This window comes from Bombina bombina, chromosome 12, assembly GCF_027579735.1.
Source record: "Bombina bombina isolate aBomBom1 chromosome 12, aBomBom1.pri, whole genome shotgun sequence".
NCBI classification, from domain to species: domain Eukaryota; kingdom Metazoa; phylum Chordata; class Amphibia; order Anura; family Bombinatoridae; genus Bombina; species Bombina bombina.
The window spans coordinates 79717342-79738517 of record NC_069510.1 but is presented as its reverse complement, the minus strand read 5'-3'; the positions used below and the strand labels follow the sequence as shown (position 1 = coordinate 79738517).

The window sequence follows — 21176 nt, the reverse complement described above, 5'->3', positions numbered from 1 at the left end:
CACTTTCACAAAAATAAATGCGGCTGCTATATTCGGCATTAGTTTTTATAACGAATAGTCGGAATGCACATACCTTTTGTTGACTATGGTTCAAGCTCAAGGAATCTCTGTAGTTTCTTACTTGTACTATCTTTTGGTTCAAACTCTCTCTGTTCAACTTAATGTGTCTCACACTCAAGAGGTTCTTCATCTGCTTCACATTAGCAGTTGGAAATTCTTCTATAGAGTTCCTTAGCTCCTTAGACTTGTGTTTCTTTTCTGGGGTTCATAATCAATTCAGTGACTGTCTCAGACAGGTCAGCGCAGACTGAAGTTGCATCAGGCTTGTGCTCAACTCAACTTCAGTTATTTTTCTTCTGTTGCTCATTGCGTGGAAATTGTGGGTCTCATGGTTGCTACTTCAAATGCAGTCCCATTTGCCAAATTTCATTTTTGTTCTCTCCAATTTCAGATGCTGCATCAGTGGAATGTGGATCACCAGGATCTGTCTCAGAGTATTATTTTATATCGCAAGACTAAGCTTCAGCAAGTTTGATTTCTTCCACATGGCCTCACGGGATTTAGTTTGCATGTCTTATTCAAATGTCCTTGGCGTCTCCCTCTCAAAAAGGTAGTTTATCGGATAAAGTTATTGATCTTGGTGTGCCCACAAGGGTTTTGGTTGGAATTCTTTCAGAATTTCTAGCATTGTTAAGTTCCTGTATGACGATTTGGAAAAAAGGATTGTCAGGTAGTTCTCTTAAGGTGACAAGGTGAGTGTACACTGAACTTAGATGTGACAGTGCTAGCCAACTAACTGTTCGTACCTCTCACAGGTGCGAACTAGTGGTGAAAACGTGTGTGGTGTGTTTGTTAGTGGCGCCCAAGGCTGACTGTGCAAATACAAGTGTTTGAATTGATATTGTGTGATCACCTTAGACTGATGTCTGGCTGAAAGAAATGATATCACTGTGAAGGAGTGAAATGAAATATTCAATTAATACTAAGCGTTGTATATAAAACCAATTTAATTAAAAACTTGACATATTTAGCAAAAAGGTTGAGCGAATATGGGCTCAAAGTGATAAAATCAATATCAGCTATTACATAATACACATAAAAATAAATGAATTCTGACACTGGTGTCCTATATACACTCTATATAAAAAATGTAGCAGCAAATAGAATTAAGCTAAAGGCTATATAAACTTTCTAGCAATTGCATATAAGATTGTTAGTGAAAAGATACAAATATTAAATCGTAGGCGTAGACGTTCAAACTACACAGCTCCTGGAACAAGGATCATTCAGTTTTAATCTCCCATGACCAAATCAGTATTGTGCCGCAAATAGTGTGTAAACTGAAGCGGTAGGAGAATATCCTAGAAATAACCGGAACATTGACTCCCATAACCCTTTCTTTCAAGGTGCTGACATTGGCACAAATTGAAGCGGTAGGAGTACAAGTAAGAAGATACTAACAGTCTTCAAATTTGAATTAGTGCGCGCACTCTCAACATCCCTGATTGGATCAGAATCAGTGACAGCTTGGATAGAACAAACACACAAGCCGGGCAAGGACGCTGAAAATATACTGTAACAACAGGCTGGAGAGCCGAAGAAAAAGTGAGTACAAGCCACAAACGAACCTCAGTAACTTTGAAGTGCACACAATATATAATTGAAACTGCAAAACCCTATATATGTGAATACAACCAATTTACTTCAAAGTCACATATAGAACACATATGACTTCAAAATATTCTTAAGAATATCACCTAAGATCAAATTGTACATTTGAACATCAACTGGATAATCCAGCCAATCTGTAACACAGCACTGATTTAAAGACTTTTTTGAGACATTGTCTCCACCTACAATTTAACATTTGTATCTTTTCATTAATAATCTTATATGCAATTGCTAGAAAGTTTATATAGCCTTTAGCTTAATTCTATTTGCTGCTACATTTTTTATATAGAGTGTATATAGGACACCAGTGTCAGAATTCATTTATTTTTATGTGTATTATGTAATAGCTGATATTGATTTTATCACTTTGAGCCCATATTCGCTCAACCTTTTTGCTAAATATGTCAAGTTTTTAATTAAATTGGTGTTATATACAACGCTTAGTATCAATTGAATATTTCATTTCACTCCTTCACAGTGATATAGTTCTCTTAAGGGTCAGTTTTTGGCCAATCTGTCCTATTTAGCAAGAGGATTGTTAAAATTCCTTATATGAAGACCTTTGTTCAGGCTCTGAGAAGAATTATACTATTTTCTCTTGTTAAGTGTATCCAGTCCACGGATCATCCATTACTTATGGGATATTTTCCTTCCCAACAGGAAGTTGCAAGAGGATCACCCACAGCAGAGCTGCTATATAGCTCCTCCCCTAACTGTCATATCCAGTCATTCTCTTGCAAGCCTCAACCAAGATGGAGGTCGTAAGAGGAGTGTGGTGTTTTATACTTAGTTTATTCTTCAGACCAATTTTGGATCTAAAGATCTTAAACAAATTCCTCAGAGTTCCATCTTTCAAAATGGAAACTATTCGGACCATCCTACCCATGATCCAAGAAGGTCAGTACATGACCATAGTGGACTTAAAGGATGCCTACCTTCACATACCGATTCACAAAGATCATCATCGGTTTCTAAGGTTTGCCTTTCTAGACAGGCATTACCAATTTGTAGCTCTTCCCTTCGGGTTGGCTACAGCCCCGAGAATCTTTACAAAGGTTCTGGGCTCACTTCTGGCGGTTCTAAGACTGCGAGGCATAGCGGTGGCTCCGTGTCTAGACGACATCCTGATACAGGCGTCAAGCTTTCAAGTTGCCAAGTCTCATACATAAATAGTTCTGGCAATTCGGAGGTCGCACGGGTGGAAAGTGAACGAGGAAAAGAGTTCTCTATCCCCACTCACAAGAGTCTCCTTCTTAGGGACTCTTATAGATTCTGTAGAAATGAAAATTTACCTGACGGAGTCCAGGTTATCAAAACTTCTAAATGCTTGCCGTGTTCTACACTCCATTCCGCGCCCTTCGGTAGCTCAGTGTATGGAGGTAATCGGCTTAATGGTAGCGGCAATGGACATAGTGCCATTTGCGCGCCATCATCTCAGTCCTCTGCAATTATGCATGCTGAGTCAGTGGAATGGGGATTACGCAGATTTGTCCCCTCTGCTAAATCTGGATCAAGAGACAAGAGATTCTCTTCTCTGGTGGTTGTCTCAGGGAACACCTGTCCAAGGGTATGACCTTTCGCAGGCCAGATTGGACAATTGTAACAACAGATGCCAGCCTTCTAGGTTGGGGTGCAGTCTGGAATTCCCTGAAGGCACAGGGAGCGTGGACTCAGGAGGAGAAACTCCTTCCAATAAATATTCTGGAGTTAAGAGCGATATTCAATGCTCTTCTGGCTTCGCCTCAGTTAGCAACACTGAGGTTCATCAGATTTCAGTCGGACAACATCACGACTGTGGCTTACATCAACCATCAAGGGGGAACCAGGAGTTCCCTAGCGATGTTAGAAGTCTCAAATATAATTCGCTGGGCAGAGTACCACTCTTGCCACCTGTCAGCAATCCATATCCCAGGCGTGGAGAACTGGGAGGCGGATTTTCTAAGTCGTCAGACTTTCCATCCGGGGGAGTGGGAACTCCATCCAGAGGTGTTTGCTCAGTTGATTCGTCGTTGGGGCAAACCAGAGTTGGATCTCATGACGTCTCGCCAGAACGCCAAGCTTCCTTGTTACGGATCCAGGTCCAGGGACCCAGAAGTGACGCTGATAGATGCTCTAGCAGCGCCTTGGTTCTTCAACCTGGCTTATGTGTTTCCACCGTTTCCTCTGCTCCCTCGACTGATTGCCAAAATCAAACAGGAGAGAGCATCAGTGATTCTGATAGCACCTGCGTGGCCACGCAGGACTTGGTATGCAGACCTAGTGGACATGTCATCCTTTCCACCATGGACTCTGCCTCTAAGACAGGACCTTCTGATACAAGGTCCTTTCAATCATCCAAATCTAATTTCTCTGAGACTGACTGCATGGAGATTGAACGCTTGATTCTATCAAAGCGTGGCTTCTCCGAGTCAGTCATTGATACCTTAATACAGGCACGAAAGCCTGTTACCAGGAAAATCTACCACAAGATATGGAGTAAATATCTTTATTGGTGTGAATCCAAGAATTACTCATGGAGTAAGGTTAGGATTCCTAGAATATTGTCTTTTCTCCAATAGGGCTTGGACAAAGGATTATCAGCTAGTTCCTTAAAGGGACAGATTTCTGCTCTGTCTATTCTTTTGCACAAGCGTCTGGCAGAGGTTCCAGACGGCCAGGCATTTTGCCAGGCTTTGGTTAGAATTAAGCCTGTGTTTAAACCTGTTGCTCCCCCGTGGAGCTTAAACTTGGTTCTTAAAGTTCTTCAAGGAGTTCCGTTGGAACTCCTTCATTCCATTGATATTAAACTTTTATCTTGGAAAGTTCTGTTTTTGATGGCTATTTCCTCGGCTCGGAGAGTCTCTGAGCTATCTGCCTTACAATGTGATTCTCCTTATCTGATTTTTCATGCAGATAAGGTAGTCCTGCGTACCAAACCTGGGTTTTTACCTAAGGTGGTTTCTAACAAGAATATCAATTAAGAGATTGTTGTTCCATCATTGTGTCCTAATCCTTCTTCAAAGAAGGAACGTCTTTTACATAATCTGGACTTAGTCCGTGCCTTGAAGTTTTACTTACAAGCTACTAAAGATTTTCGTCAAACATCTACCCTGTTTGTCGTTTACTCTGGACAGAGGAGAGGTCAAAAAGCTTCGGCAACCTCTCTTTCCTTTTGGCTTCGGAGAATAATACGCCTAGCCTATGAGACTGCTGGACAGCAGCCCCCTGAAAGGATTACAGCTCATTCTACTAGAGCTGTGGCTTCCACCTGGGCCTTTAAAAATGAGGCCTCTGGTGAACAGATTTGCAAGGCTGCGACTTGGTCTTCGCTTCACACTTTTTCCAAATTTTACAAATTTGATACTTTTGCTTCTTCGGAGGCTGTTTTTGGGAGAAAGGTTCTACAGGCAGTGGTTCCTTCCGCTTAATCCTGCCTTGTCCCTCCCATCATCCTTGTACTTTAGCTTTGGTATTGGTATCCCATAAGTAATGGATGATCCGTGGACTGGATACACTTAACAAGAGAAAACATAATTTATGCTTACCTGATAAATTTATTTCTCTTGTAGTGTATCCAGTCCACGGCCCGCCCTGTCCTTTTAAGGCAGGTCTAAATTTTAATTAAACTACAGTCACCACTGCACCCTATGGTTTCTCCTTTCTCTGTTTGTTTTCGGTCGAATGACTGGATATGACAGTTAGGGGAGGAGCTATATAGCAGCTCTGCTGTGGGTGATCCTCTTGCAACTTCCTGTTGGGAAGGAGAATATCCCATAAGTAATGGATGATCCGTGGACTGGATACACTACAAGAGAAATAAATTTATCAGGTAAGCATAAATTATGTTTTTTTTGTTGTTCAGTCCCTCCTCCATGGAATCTTAATCTGGTGGTGAGGGTTCTTCTCATTATCACAAAATAAATAAATTTATTAGGTAAACATACATTTTTGTTTCTTTTTTCTCTGAACACTGACCACATACCTCCCAATATTTTAAAATCTAACTCTGAAATTGAAGCCTGAGAAGGATGTCTTTGCTTGCAAGCACATGGTGTACTTGAGCAGTAGAAGACCGCATAAAACCGTAATCACTAAAGCACATTTTGCAGTCATCACTAGGGATGGGCGAATGTGTTTATATCCGTATTCGAATGTTAGAATGAATGTTATTGTAGAAATTCGATTTACATAATAGAATGTTGATAAGAACGAATATTCTTAAAAATTTGATTTTCGAATGTTATTTACAGTTTTCGAATGTCACATTCGAATTCGAATGTTACATTCGAATGTCACATTCGAATTCGAATATTACATTTATAAAACACAATTGTAGACTAGAAACACTATTTCGAATGTCACATTCGAATCGAATATTACATTCGAATTTGAATATTACATTTATAAAACAGTATTAGACTAGAAATACTATTTCAAATTCGAATATTATATTTAAAACACAGTATTAGACTAGAAATACTACTTCAAATTCGAATATTACATTTCTAAATTGAATGAATTACATAGCTAAACATTCTATTACTCGAACGAATATTTTCGAATTTTATTGAAAAATTCGAAAACGAAAATTCGAAAATAGAATGTTAGAATGTTATATAAACATTCAAAATTCAATTCGAACGAACGAATGTATCAAAATTCGTTTTAAATTTCAAATTTTTAGTAACATTCGGCCATCCCTAGTCATCACACTACATTCTAGATATCAGCTAGGCTGCTGAGGACAGTTAGCATGCCTTCCTCACTGGGGCATGTTGCGAAGAGGTAGGGACAGCAGAATTGAAAACAAGATGCAAAAATTGGTAGTTTTGTTGTCACTTAATCAGTAAGCCCACTAGTGTAACTGCAAAACTAGAGTTAGAGACATAAAAAGCAGCAGAAAACGCATTGTTTTAGTGTAACTTTACCCATCTTATACACTTTTATAATCTAATTTGTCTTGTCAGAGTTTCTGCTCTCTAGAATGCTTATCATTAGCTACTTTTTTTTCTGCTGTGAATAATATTTCTTGAGTTCCTTTTGGGCCACCTCTCCCTACCTAAATATGTCTTCTATGATTGACCAACTGACCATGAATATTGAACAAAATGGAGAAGAAGGGCAGTATTAACCTCTACATAGCTTGAAAATAAGATACAATTGCAAAAAAAAATGCGTGTCTGGATACTTTTTAGCTGAAATGTTGTGTTTGTTCCTTATTAAATGGAAAAAATTTGATTTCCTTATCTCTTAAAGGGCTCTAAAGTAAAATTAAAGTTTAATGATTCACATAAAGCATGCAATTTAAAAACATCTTTCCACTAAACTTCCATTATAAAAACATGAACATTCTTTTTATATGCACTCTCCTACTGAGCATGTGCAAAGTGCACAGTATATACTTATCTGCAATTTGGGATTGGCTGATGGCTGTCAAATGATATAGGGGGATAAAAAAATTGGATTAACTTTGAAATTTTCCAGAAAATATTCTACTGTTCATTTCAAATTCAAAGTAAGTGCTATTGTATTGGGTTTTTTTTTATTGTGCATTTCTCAATTATTTAATTCTATTGTATTTAGTGGTCCTGTAAACAATGACCAGCACTTTGAGGCCCATTTATCAAGCTCCGTATGGAGCTTAAAGGGCTGTGTTTCTGGCGAGTCTTCAGACTCGCCAGAAACAGCATTTATGAAGCAGCGGTTTAAATACCGCTGCTCCATAACCCTGTCTGCCTGCTCTGATGAGGTGGACAGGAATCGCTGCAATTCAACCAGATCGCCGCAATTCCGCCTGCTATGATAAGGAGGACAGGAATCGCCGCAATTCAACCCGCGAGTCAGCATGGGGCGGCGTTGCACCAGCAGCTCTTGTGAGCATTCAGCGAGGTCTTGCGAACCTGATCCGCACTGTCGGATCAGGTCCACAAGACCTTTCATAATTCGGCCTCTTTATCTTACCTAGTAAATCTTGCTTTTATCAGATGGTTGAGATAATCCAATATACATTAGACCAAATTTCTCCAACATAGGTGTGTCCGGTCCACGGCGTCATCCTTACTTGTGGGATATTCTCTTCCCCAACAGGAAATGGCAAAGAGCCCAGCAAAGCTGGTCACATGATCCCTCCTAGGCTCCGCCTACCCCAGTCATTCTCTTTGCCGTTGTACAGGCAACATCTCCACGGAGATGGCTTAGAGTTTTTTAGTGTTTAACTGTAGTTTTTATTATTCAATCAAGAGTTTGTTATTTTAAAATAGTGCTGGTATGTACTATTTACTCAGAAACAGAAAAGAGATGAAGATTTCTGTTTGTATGAGGAAAATGATTTTAGCAACCGTCACTAAAATCCATGGCTGTTCCACACAGGACTGTTGAGAGCAATTAACTTCAGTTGGGGGAACAGTGAGCAGTCTCTTGCTGCTTGAGGTATGACACATTCTAACAAGACGATGTAATGCTGGAAGCTGTCATTTTCCCTATGGGATCCGGTAAGCCATGTTTATTACGATCGTAAATAAGGGCTTCAAAAAGGGCTTATTAAGACTGTAGACTTTTTCTGGGCTAAATCGATTCATTATTAACACATATTTAGCCTTGAGGAATCATTTTATCTGGGTATTTTTATATAATAATATCGGCAGGCACTATTTTAGACACCTTATTCTTTAGGGGCTTTCCCAAAGCATAGGCAGAGCCTCATTTTCGCGCCGGTGTTGCGCACTTGTTTTTGAGAGGCATGGCATGCAGTCGCATGTGAGAGGAGCTCTGATACTTAGAAAAGACTTTCTAAAGGCGTCATTTGGTATCGTATTCCCCTTGGGGCTTGGTTGGGTCTCAGCAAAGCAGATACCAGGGACTGTAAAGGGGTTAAAGTTCAAAACGGCTCCGGTTCCGTTATTTTAAGGGTTAAAGCTTCCAAATTTGGTGTGCAATACTTTTAAGGCTTTAAGACACTGTGGTGAAAATTTGGTGAATTTTGAACAATTCCTTCATGTTTTTTCGCAATTGCAGTAATAAAGTGTGTTCAGTTTAAAATTTAAAGTGACAGTAACGGTTTTATTTTAAAACGTTTTTTGTACTTTGTTATCAAGTTTATGCCTGTTTAACATGTCTGAACTACCAGATAGACTGTGTTCTGAATGTGGGGAAGCCAGAATTCCTATTCATTTAAATAAATGTGATTTATGTGAAATGATGCCCAAGATGATTCCTCAAGTGAGGGGAGTAAGCATGGTACTGCATCATTCCCTCCTTCGTCTACACGAGTCTTGCCCACTCAGGAGGCCCCTAGTACATCTAGCGCGCCAATACTCCTTACTATGCAACAATTAACGGCTGTAATGGATAATTCTGTCAAAAACATTTTAGCCAAAATGAACACTTATCAGCGTAAGCGCGACTGCTCTGTTTTAGATACTGAAGAGCATGACGACGCTGATAATAATATTTCTGAAGGGCCCCTAACCCAGTCTGATGGGGCCAGGGAGGTTTTGTCTGAGGGAGAAATTACTGATTCAGGGAACATTTCTCAACAAGCTGAACCTGATGTGATTGCATTTAAATTTAAGTTGGAACATCTCCGCATTCTGCTTAAGGAGGTATTATCCACTCTGGATGATTGTGACAAGTTGGTCATCCCAGAGAAACTATGTAAAATGGACAAGTTCCTAGAGGTGCCGGGGCTCCCAGAAGCTTTTCCTATACCCAAGCGGGTGGCGGACATTGTTAATAAAGAATGGGAAAGGCCCGGTATTCCTTTCGTCCCTCCCCCCATATTTAAAAAATTGTTTCCTATGGTCGACCCCAGAAAGGACTTATGGCAGACAGTCCCCAAGGTCGAGGGAGCGGTTTCCACTTTAAACAAACGCACCACTATACCCATAGAGGATAGTTGTGCTTTCAAAGATCCTATGGATACAAAATTAGAAGGTTTGCTTAAAAAGATGTTTGTTCAGCAGGGTTACCTTCTACAACCAATTTCATGCATTGTCCCTGTCGCTACAGCCGCATGTTTCTGGTTCGATGAGCTGATAAAGGCGGTCGATAGTGATTCTCCTCCTTATGAGGAGATTATGGACAGAATCAATGCTCTCAAATTGGCTAATTCTTTCACCCTAGACGCCACTTTGCAATTGGCTAGGTTAGCGGCTAAGAATTCTGGGTTTGCTATTGTGGCGCGCAGAGCGCTTTGGTTGAAATCTTGGTCGGCTGATGCGTCTTCCAAGAACAAGCTACTTAACATTCCTTTCAAGGGGAAAACGCTGTTTGGCCCTGACTTGAAAGAGATTATCTCTGATATCACTGGGGGTAAGGGCCACGCCCTTCCTCAGGATCGGCCTTTCAAGGCAAAAAATAAACCTAATTTTCGTCCCTTTCGTAGAAACGGACCAGCCCAAAGTGCTACGTCCTCTAAGCAAGAGGGTAATACTTCTCAAGCCAAGCCAGCTTGGAGACCAATGCAAGGCTGGAACAAGGGTAAGCAGGCCAAGAAACCTGCCACTGCTACCAAGACAGCATGAAATGTTGGCCCCCGATCCGGGACCGGATCTGGTGGGGGGCAGACTCTCTCTCTTCGCTCAGGCTTGGGCAACAGATGTTCTGGATCCTTGGGCGCTAGAAATAGTCTCCCAAGGTTATCTTCTGGAATTCAAGGGACTTCCCCCAAGGGGGAGGTTCCACAGGTCTCAGTTGTCTTCAGACCACATAAAAAGACAGGCATTCTTACATTGTGTAGAAGACCTGTTAAAAATGGGAGTGATTCATCCTGTTCCATTAAGAGAACAAGGGATGGGGTTCTACTCCAATCTGTTCATAGTTCCCAAAAAAGAGGGAACGTTCAGACCAATCTTAGATCTCAAGATCTTAAACAAGTTTCTCAAGGTTCCATCGTTCAAGATGGAAACCATTCGAACTATTCTTCCTTCCATCCAGGAAGGTCAATTCATGACCACGGTGGATTTGAAGGATGCGTATCTACATATTCCTATCCACAAGGAACATCATCGGTTCCTGAGGTTCGCATTCCTGGACAAACATTACCAGTTCGTGGCGCTTCCTTTCGGATTAGCCACTGCTCCAAGGATTTTCACAAAGGTACTAGGGTCCCTTCTAGCTGTGCTAAGACCAAGGGGCATTGCTGTAGTACCTTACTTGGACGACATTCTGATTCAAGCGTCGTCTCTTCCTCAAGCAAAGGCTCACACGGACATTGTCCTGGCCTTTCTCAGATCTCACGGATGGAAAGTGAACGTGGAAAAGAGTTCTCTATCTCCGTCAACAAGGGTTCCCTTCTTGGGAACAATAATAGACTCCTTAGAAATGAGGATTTTTCTGACGGAGGCCAGAAAAACAAAACTTCTAGACTCTTGTCGGATACTTCATTCCGTTCCTCTTCCTTCCATAGCTCAGTGCATGGAAGTGATCGGATTGATGGTAGCGGCAATGGACATAGTTCCTTTTGCGCGCATTCATCTAAGACCATTACAACTGTGCATGCTCAGTCAGTGGAATGGGGACTATACAGACTTGTCTCCGAAGATACAAGTAAATCAGAGGACCAGAGACTCACTCCGTTGGTGGCTGTCCCTGGACAACCTGTCACGAGGGATGACATTCCGCAGACCAGAGTGGGTCATTGTCACGACCGACGCCAGTCTGATGGGCTGGGGCGCGGTCTGGGGATCCCTGAAAGCTCAGGGTCTTTGGTCTCGGGAAGAATCTCTGTTACCGATAAATATTCTGGAACTGAGAGCGATATTCAATGCTCTCAAGGCTTGGCCTCAGCTAGCGAGGGCCAAGTTCATACGGTTTCAATCAGACAACATGACAACTGTTGCGTACATCAACCATCAGGGGGGAACAAGGAGTTCCCTGGCGATGGAAGAAGTGACCAAAATCATTCTATGGGCGGAGTCTCACTCCTGCCACCTGTCTGCTATCCACATCCCAGGAGTGGAAAATTGGGAAGCGGATTTTCTGAGTCGTCAGACATTGCATCCGGGGGAGTGGGAACTCCATCCGGAAATCTTTGCCCAAGTCACTCAGCTGTGGGGCATTCCAGACATGGATCTGATGGCCTCTCGTCAGAACTTCAAAGTTCCTTGCTACGGGTCCAGATCCAGGGATCCCAAGGCGGCTCTAGTGGATGCACTAGTAGCACCTTGGACCTTCAAACTAGCTTATGTGTTCCCGCCGTTTCCTCTCATCCCCAGGCTGGTAGCCAGGATCAATCAGGAGAGGGCGTCGGTGATCTTGATAGCTCCTGCGTGGCCACGCAGGACTTGGTATGCAGATCTGGTGATTATGTCATCGGCTCCACCTTGGAAGCTACCTTTGAGACGAGACCTTCTTGTTCAGGGTCCGTTCGAACATCCGAATCTGGTTTCACTCCAGCTGACTGCTTGGAGATTGAACGCTTGATCTTATCGAAGCGAGGGTTCTCAGATTCTGTTATCGATACTCTTGTTCAGGCCAGAAAGCCTGTAACTAGAAAGATTTACCACAAAATTTGGAAAAAATATATCTGTTGGTGTGAATCTAAAGGATTCCCTTGGGACAAGGTTAAGATTCCTAGGATTCTATCCTTCCTTCAAGAAGGATTGGAAAAAGGATTATCTGCAAGTTCCCTGAAGGGACAGATTTCTGCCTTGTCTGTGTTACTTCACAAAAAGCTGGCCGCTGTGCCAGATGTTCAAGCCTTTGTTCAGGCTCTGGTTAGAATTAAGCCTGTTTACAAACCTTTGACTCCTCCTTGGAGTCTCAATTTAGTTCTTTCAGTTCTTCAGGGGGTTCCGTTTGAACCCTTGCATTCCGTTGATATTAAGTTATTATCTTGGAAGGTTTTGTTTTTAGTTGCAATTTCTTCTGCTAGAAGAGTTTCAGAATTATCTGCTCTGCAGTGTTCTCCTCCTTTTCTGGTGTTCCATGCAGATAAGGTGGTTTTACGTACTAAACCTGGTTTTCTTCCAAAAGTTGTTTCTAACAAAAACATTAACCAGGAGATTATCGTACCTTCTCTGTGTCCGAAACCAGTTTCAAAGAAGGAACGTTTGTTGCACAATTTGGATGTTGTTCGCGCTCTAAAATTCTATTTAGATGCTACAAAGGATTTTAGACAAACATCTTCCTTGTTTGTTGTTTATTCCGGTAAAAGGAGAGGTCAAAAAGCAACTTCTACCTCTCTCTCTTTTTGGATTAAAAGCATCATCAGATTGGCTTACGAGACTGCCGGACGGCAGCCTCCCGAAAGAATCACAGCTCATTCCACTAGGGCTGTGGCTTCCACATGGGCCTTCAAGAACGAGGCTTCTGTTGATCAGATATGTAGGGCAGCGACTTGGTCTTCACTGCACACTTTTACCAAATTTTACAAGTTTGATACTTGTGCTTCTTCTGAGGCTATTTTTGGGAGAAAGGTTTTGCAAGCCGTGGTGCCTTCCATTTAGGTGACCTGATTTGCTCCCTCCCTTCATCCGTGTCCTAAAGCTTTGGTATTGGTTCCCACAAGTAAGGATGACGCCGTGGACCGGACACACCTATGTTGGAGAAAACAGAATTTATGTTTACCTGATAAATTACTTTCTCCAACGGTGTGTCCGGTCCACGGCCCGCCCTGGTTTTTTTAATCAGGTCTGATAATTTATTTTATTTAACTACAGTCACCACGGTACCATATGGTTTCTCCTATGCAAATATTCCTCCTTAACGTCGGTCGAATGACTGGGGTAGGCGGAGCCTAGGAGGGATCATGTGACCAGCTTTGCTGGGCTCTTTGCCATTTCCTGTTGGGGAAGAGAATATCCCACAAGTAAGGATGACGCCGTGGACCGGACACACCGTTGGAGAAAGTAATTTATCAGGTAAACATAAATTCTGTTTTTGACAAATCTGGGTAGGCATAGATTCATAGTTCCAAATACTTTACCACTGGCCCCTATACTTTTAGATTTTTTTCCTATGACTAAGCGCTAGTGCAGCGCGAAACGTGTCAGGGTGGTCAGTCCTTGTAACCCTGCATGTCTGACATGTTTGGCTTTAAAACTATTTTTCAATAAAATATATGTTTTGTATTACCGGATTACCTCCCGAGTACCAGGTTTTTTCACTATATTTTGGATTTTTTTTAATAAATATTTTATATTAAATGCTCTTTTGGGTCTTTGGTTGTTTGTTTCATCATTATTGAGGTTGGTTCATAAGTTTAAATTTGTTGCATTTTAAACAACTAACATTGAAAATGTACATTACACACACAATTCAATAATTTATCAATTTAAATGACCCATTACATGCATTATATGTAAATTAAAGCTAGGCGGTTTTGCCTTCCGTGAGTACCTCATTTTTTAACGGATTAAAAAAAATATTGTGTAGAATGTGTAACCAGATCAGCCATTCACTTCATTACCATATTTGAATTGTACTTCAAATTACTAGCAAGGTGGCACTGGGTTCCCACTAGACTACATAGAGTTTCTGCAACGTATTCCCCTCATTGTTACGAGCATGTGGTAAAGTGGGTTTGGATATTCATGTGTGGTGGGAAATGCCCTAAGATAGCCTGTCTGAGTCGCTACCTTTAGTTTGTGTGTAAGATCAGGTTTGTCAGCTTGGACAGGGCCAGAGGTTTATTTATTATATTTACAATATTGCTAAGAATCGCCTTTATGTGGTATGTGTATTCTGATGGCAGAACTGCACTGGAAACAGGAAGTCCTGACATTGAGGAAGGTGGTAGATATAACTGAATACATTAAACTTATGGATGAGAAAGTATACTTAATTAGGGGGATATCTGCCTTTTACTGTGTGATTTGGGAGCCTTGGAACTCACTAGACCTTAAAGGGACACTGAACCCAATTTTTTTCTTCCATAATTCAGATAGAGCTTGCAATTTTAAGCAACTTTCTAATTTACTCCTATTATCAATTTTTCTTTGTTCACTTGCTATCTTTATTTGAAAAATAAGGCATCTTAAGCTTCTTTTTTGGTTCAGAACTCTGGAGAGCACTTTTTTATTGGTGGATGAATTTATCCACCAATCTTCAAGAACAACTCAGGTTGTTCACAAAAAAATGGGCCAGCATCTAAACTTACATTCTTGCATTTCAAATAAAGATACCAAAAGAATGAAGAAAATTTGATAATAGGAGTAAATTAGAAAGTTGCTTAAAATTACAAGCTCTATTTGAATCGTGAAAGAAAAAAATTGGGTTCAGTGTCCCTTTAAAATTCCCAAGCTAGCCTGAGATTTTAGTTTACTCTATATTTTTATGAAACCAACAGCTTAATGCTGGTTATGAGGTCTGAGGGGAGGCTTGCAGGGGGCCTTTTTTTAAAAAAAAAAAAAAAAAAGATAAATGGTTAGATGTCTGTTGTACTCAATGGTTTTGACACTTTATATGTCTGGACATATCCTACTGTGTAAATGATACCTACATTTTTGTCTAATTTTTTATTGTGAAATGTAACTAATTTATTGGTTGCTAGTTATATTTTGTCCGATATGCTAACATGTTTTTTATCAATAATTACCTAAGTAATTATAAAGGGGGCGCCCAATATAGGGCCAGAGTACAAGTGGAGCACTATAGCGATATTTGCGCTCCACTGAGTAATACCAGTGCACGCTAATGTGCGCTGGTATTACAAGTTGACAGCAATGCGAATGTGAGCTTGCATTCGCATTGCTGGGAAGCATTGAGCTCAGGAGAGCGTGTTCCATAAGTTCCAATGGAAGCCTTGTTCTCATGCCGTGAGACACAGTATGAGAACTAGCCCAGCGAAGGGGGTAAGTCGCACAGTGATGGCGGCAAATTTTAAATATATATTTATATGATTATATACTGTATGTATGTGTTAAAATGTTTTTTTTTACACATATTAACACATACATATGTGTATATAAACAGGGGCAGTAATTTTATTTAAAAAGATCTGTGGTATCTTCCATTGGTCAAGTAAATTGTAATAACCGTATTAGTCCAATAGTTGAATATCAAAATAACAAGAGTATTGCAGTATGCAGCAATACCTTTTTTATTGGAAATACATAGTAAAATACAAGCTTTCACAATTTCTAAATTCTCTATTCATCAGGTTTGAAGCAATCCTTCTAATTGTTTGATTAGAATATACGTATTATTGTTTGATGTGGTCAGATTACATTCAAGAATCTTTTTATAATGGTTTATCATACTGTACCTATACTTTTAATACTTATTTTTAATTTAAAGCTTTTTCTCAGTACAATACATTTTTGTCTTTATCCGTTTGCATTGTGTTGAATAGCAAGTGGGATTTGTGAAATACATTTTAGAGACCTGCAATTGTCAGTTTGTTGTTATTCTCTGAAAGCTCCCAGCATTCAGTGTGAGCCTTTGACTAAAATCTTGATCTAATTTTAGAGGGCCAGGTTAATAGTTCACAATCTATTCTGGTATTAGTGGTGAAAAAATTTCAAAAAGCCTGCAGGATCTACATATTGTGTATTTGTGAGCAGACAACTCACAAGTGGTTGCATTTGATATTTTTAAGGAAATCTTGTTTGTTGGAATTTTTCCATTTTTAATTTAATTTTTATTTATTCTAGAATAAATACTAGAGATTACAATACTAAATATTGGAGATATTTTCAATACTGGAGTTATTTTAATTATATAAATTTAATAAATATATATATTTATATATCATAGAAAAAATGTGAAAAAAATATTTTTGTACATTTAATTTGTTTTTCAAATGCTGGATTTAGTTTAAAGTGAATGTAAACTTTCATGAATCAATGCCCAGTTTATAAAAATACTATTAAAAACAGATGCACTTTTATTCATGAAAGTTTACATTGCAATGTTTTTTTTTTAATACCTTTTTTCTTCAGCCAAGTCGGACCAGCGATCCCCCCGCCCGCAGCTCCTCTGTACTTACGTCAGCAATGATGAATTTGGCTTCCTCCAATCATGGCTTCGTGATTTGAGGAAGCCGGTTTCGTCATTGCTGTGCTAAGTACAACATGAGAAGCGGGACAGGGGATCGCTGGTCCGGCTTGGCTGGAGAAAAAGGTATTAAAAAAAAAAACATTGCAATGTAAACTTTCATGAATGAAAGTGCCTCTATTTTTAATAGTATTTTTAAAAACCGGGCACTGATTCATGAAAGTTTACATTCACTTTAAATTGAATGTCTAGTTTAATATGTTACTTCTATGGGAAATATTTTTGAGGGCATTTTAACATGTGTTTTGTAAAATGGATGTTCCAATTCTGAGAAAAATAATAAAACTTGTTGGGTTTTTTGATGCTTGTGACGAATAACCCTATTCATCAATATTTATCAATTTCCATATTTTTTTTAACCATATGACATACAAATATCATTAAATAGCATTAACCTCTTTACTGCAGTGCCAAACAAAAAAAAAGATGGGCAGTCATACTTTAGAACTTTCATTTAGTAAGCTAAGCACATGCAAAATAAAGCTACATAAGAAGTAAACTTTAATCATGAGCAAAATAAAAAAAATCAGCATTCTCCATTTTAAAATAAGGCACTGAGGGATATTTATCAAAGGTCTGGCGGACCTGATCCGACAGTGCGGCTCAGGTCCGCCAGACCTCGCTGAATTCGGAGTGCAATACGCTCTCCGTATTCAGCATTGCACCAGCAGCTCTTGTGAGCTGCTGGTGCAACGCCGCCCCCTGCAGATTCGTGGCCAATCGGCCGCCAGCAGGGGGGGTGTCTATCAACCCGATCGTACTCGATCTGGTTGAATTGCAGTAATGTCTGGCGGACAGGTTATGGACCGCTGCTTCATAACTGGGCTTGATAAATGGGCCCCATTTTATTAGCAGGAATAGTGCTATAGCCCATCTAATAAAAATAACCATATTTTTTTTTGAACTTAGAAGCTAACTAGGATAACTTTTGAATGTGCAAGTGTGTGTTAGTCTCTAATTTTTTTTTATGCCTGTGTAGAGCCAGGTTCCTGAAACCATGCAAAATAGGGAACTATTAAAGGGACAGTTTACCCCCTCCCAAAAAAAAAAAGTTCTCCTTTTAATTTGTTCCCAATGATAAATTTTACCTGCGGGAGTGTATTAAATTGTTTACAAGTAGCTTGTTTGTTCTTTTTTGGCATTTGAAATAGCTGATTTAGCCTGTGGTATCCCCACCTATACTTACATTTTCTAGACTTAAAGGGACAGTCTCTAGATAATTTCCTTGTTCTCTCTATGTATTGGGCTTTGGTTTACAAACAGATATAAGATAAGGAAGCAAATGTGTGTACGTAAAGTGATAACATAATGAGATCTGATTTTACCTGCAAGCTCATCCCATTTAAATAGGTTGTGGGTTAAAAGCACAAAACCAGCTATTTCACGTATACAAATAAACCTGAAAATGCAATTTATCATACATTTTATCCTCTGCAGCTGGTATAACAAGTCACTGTAAATGCATTAAGGGAAAAACTATTTTACAGTATATCGTCCCTTTAAATAAATATCCTTACAGATGAAGTAAAGCCAAATTTTCAGTCTTCAATCACATGAAACTGCAAAATCATCATAAAAGTTAAATTGAAATTGCTATCTTTTCCTATATAACGTCTAAAATTATCATCAAAATAAAATTGTATTTCTCTCTCAGATTTCCATAACTTATAAAATTATCATAAAAGTTAAAATGAAATTACTATCTTAAATCACAATAACTTCTGAGCTGTGTTTGTAATGTTTCCATGGAAAACGCTAGATTAGATTCAGGTCCAGAATGTGTGTCCTACTGAATCACCCTGCTTGATTTAAGTGGTATTTTATCAAAATCTCATTATAAATAGGCTGCCTAGTTTTGTGTTGGGATTAGGGTTAAATTATTAATCTATGCTTTGATGCAATGTTATGTATCCATATTGTGTCATCAGCACAACATTAACCACACATCATTTAACTACAATTAAACACTTTTAGATGGTAATATAAAATGATAAACTGTATATATAAAAAAACTCTACAATACTTTCATTATTTATTGTGTCCCCCATTTCCTGTAATTCCATTCTGAAATTGTGAGTTTTTCAGTTCTTGTTATAAATGGAAGTGCAGAACACGGTTATATTCTACACAGCTATTGGCTGCACACTCTAGTGACCTATTTATATCTGTCTCTAATTGGCATCATCAGATACAGTAACCTAAGTTACAATATGGCAGCTCCCATTGTTTTATAGATTTTAAAACTTTACACTTATGTTGTCAATTTTGAAACAACTAATGAAACTTTTACAAATCCATCTACTTGATATTCTCAGACTAATCTTTTCTTTGAATGCATCATTATATCTAGCATTTCTCCTGTTAAGTGTAGTCAGTCCACGGGTCATCCATTACTTATGGGATATTAACTCCTCCCCAACAGGAAATGCAAGAGGATCACCCAAGCAGAGCTGCTATATAGCTCCTCCCCTCTACGTCATACCCAGTCATTCTCTTGCACCCAACTAATAGATAGGATGTGTGAGAGGACTGTGGTTGTTAAACTTAGTTTTTATTTCTTCAATCAAAAGTTTGTTATTTTAAACGGCACCGGAGTGTGTTGTTTTTTCTCAGGCAGCATTAGAAGAAGAATCTACCTGAGTTTTTGTATGATCTTAGCGGACGTAACTAAGATCCATTTGCTGTTCTCGGCCATTCTGAGGAGAGAGGTAACTTCAGAACAGGGGACAGCGGGCAGGTTCACCTGCAAAGAGGTATGTTGCAGTATATTATTTTCTAAGGAATGGAATTGACTGAGAAAATACTGCTAATACCGATGTAATGTAAGTACAGCCTTAAATGCAGTAGTAGCAACTGGTATCAGGCTGATATGTATGTATGTTTACACTTAAGTATTTCTGGGGAATGGCACTTCACTGGGAAAATACTGTATACATATTACTTTTAGCCTAATCTGCAGTGTGAGCGACTAGCAGCAGGCTTTTTAATAACATTTCATAAATTATATTTTAAACGTTTGCTGGCATGTTAATCGTTTATTTATCTGAGGTACTTGGTGAAAAATTGTTTTGGGCGTTATTTTCCACATGGCTGTCGTTTGTTTTGAATTAAAACAGTTTACTGAGCTTCCCTCACTGTTGTATTGTGAGTGGGAGGGGCCTATTTTGGCGCTTTTACTGCGCATTAGAAATTCAGTCACAGTCTGCCTTCTTCTCCCTGCATGATCCAGGACGTCTCTACAGAGCTCAGGGGTCTTCAAAACTAGTTTTGAGGGAGGTAATCACTCACAGCAGACCTGTGAGACTGTGCTTTGACTGTGATAAAAACGCTTATATTTTCAATTGTTATCCGTTTTTCTGATATTAAGGGGTTAATCATCCATTGCTAGTGAGTGCAATCCTTTGCTAACTTAATGCATTTACTGTGAAAATTTGGTTTCTATAACTAATCCGGTTCATTGTTATTTCAACTGTGACAGTTTTTGTGTGCTTCTTAAAGGCACAGTAACGTTTTTTATATTGCTTGCAAATTTATTTGAAAAGTATTTTCCAAGCTTGCTAGGCTAATTGCTAGTTTGTTTTAACATGTCTGACACAGAGGAATCTCTTTGTGCAATATGTTCAAAAGCCAATGTGGAGCCCAATAGAAATTTGTGTACTAATTGCATTGATGCTACTTTAAATAAAAGCCAATCTGTACATGTTAAGAAAATTTCACCAGACAACGAGGGGAAAGTTATGCCGACTAACTCTCCTCACGTGTCAGTACCTGCATCTCCCGCTCAGGAGGTGCGTGATATTGCGACGCCAAGTACATCAGGGCGGCCATTACAAATTACTTTACAAGACATGGCTAATGTTATGACTGAAGTTTTATCTAAATTACCAGAACTTAGAGGTAAACGCGACCACTCTGGGGTGAGAACAGAGTACGCTGATAATGTTAGAGCCATGTCTGATACTGCGTCACAAATGGCAGAACATGAAGACGGAGAGCTTCATTCTGTGGGTGACGGATCTGATCCAAATAGACTGGACTCAGACATTTCAAATTTTAAATTTAAGCTTGAGAACCTCCGTGTATTATTAGGGGAGGTATTAGCGGCTCTGAATGATTGTAACACGGTTGCAATCCCAGAGAAATTATGTAGGCTGGATAGATACTATGCGGTACCGGCGTGTACTGACGTTTTTCCTATACCTAAGAGGCTTACAGAAATTATTACCAAGGAGTGGGATAGGCCCGGTGTGCCCTTTCCCCCCCCTCCTATATTTAGAAAAATGTTTCCAATAGACGCCACCACACGGGACTTATGGCAGACGGTCCCTAAGGTGGAAGGAGCAGTTTCTACTCTGGCTAAGCGTACCACTATCCCGGTGGAGGATAGCTGTGCCTTTTCAGACCCAATGGACAAAAAGTTAGAGGGTTACCTTAAGAAAATGTTTACTCAACAAGGTTTTATATTACAACCCCTCGCATGCATTGCGCCTGTCACGGCTGCGGCAGCATTTTGGTTTGAGTCTCTAGAA

General features: G+C 39.7%; 1 protein-coding gene across 5 annotated transcripts in view; it reads left to right on the top strand.

The window, feature by feature from the left end:
• The window catches only part of ZNF618 (zinc finger protein 618), a 692337-nt gene that overhangs the window by 98188 nt on the left and 572973 nt on the right, over nucleotides 1-21176 (top strand). The window contains exon 1 of one of the 5 annotated variants that reach the window (XM_053696017.1): nucleotides 539-610. The exons of the other annotated variants lie outside the window; for them this stretch is intronic. The gene's annotated coding sequence lies outside the window, so the exon portion shown is untranslated. Of the gene's footprint in view, nucleotides 1-538; nucleotides 611-21176 lie in introns of those variants that run through there. 5 annotated transcript variants of the gene reach the window in all.